Source organism: Physeter macrocephalus, chromosome 8 (genome assembly GCF_002837175.3).
Source record: "Physeter macrocephalus isolate SW-GA chromosome 8, ASM283717v5, whole genome shotgun sequence".
Lineage (NCBI taxonomy): Eukaryota > Metazoa > Chordata > Mammalia > Artiodactyla > Physeteridae > Physeter > Physeter macrocephalus.
This window is the reverse complement of record NC_041221.1, coordinates 143,014,496-143,015,335: the sequence shown is the minus strand read 5'-3', so window position 1 is coordinate 143,015,335 and position 840 is coordinate 143,014,496.

Sequence of the window (840 nt, the reverse complement as noted above, 5' to 3'; positions counted from 1 at the left end):
AAAAAAAGAGTGAAACAATGCCATTTACAGCAACATGGATGGACCTAGAGATTATCATACTAAGTGAAGTAAGTCAGACAAAGATAACTATCATATGATATCACTTATGTGGAATCTAAAAAATAATAGAAATGAATTTATTTACAAAATAGAAACAGTTACAGATAAAGAGAAAAACTAGCGGTTACTAGTAGAGAGAGGTGGGGGGAGGGGCAAAATAGGGGTAGGGGTTTACGAGTTATAAACTACTATGTATAAAATAAATAATATATTGTATATTAGCCATTATTTTATAATAACTTTAAATGAAGTATAATCTATAAAAATATTGAATCACTATGTTGTACACCTGAAACTAATATAATTTTGTAAATCAACAATGCTTTAATAAAAAAAGAACTCTGAGTGTTAATATTTATGTCTTCAGTTTGGTATGATTCTAACTGATCATGAATACTCATCCTCAGTCTAAATTTGAGAATGAGGGGAGAAAATCCTTCTGGTCCTGTGTCTAGGAATGGTCATATAGTAAAACAAATTGGCTTACTTACATGTACTTCTATTTTATTCTATGCCTTCAAGTTACTCGGCCTCCATTGTAGAACCTTAAACAAACACAACATTTGTCACAATTTGATAAGCTCTGAGCCACATATATATGCATTACTTTTGTCAAAAGGCTAAGAGGGGCTTCCCTGGTGGCGCAGTGGTTGCACGTCCGCCTGCTGATGCAGAGGAACCGGGTTCGTGCCCCGGTCTGGAAGGATCCCACATGCCGCGGAGCGGCTGGGCCCGTGAGCCATGGCCGCTGGGCCTGCGCGTCCGGAGCCTGTGCTCCGC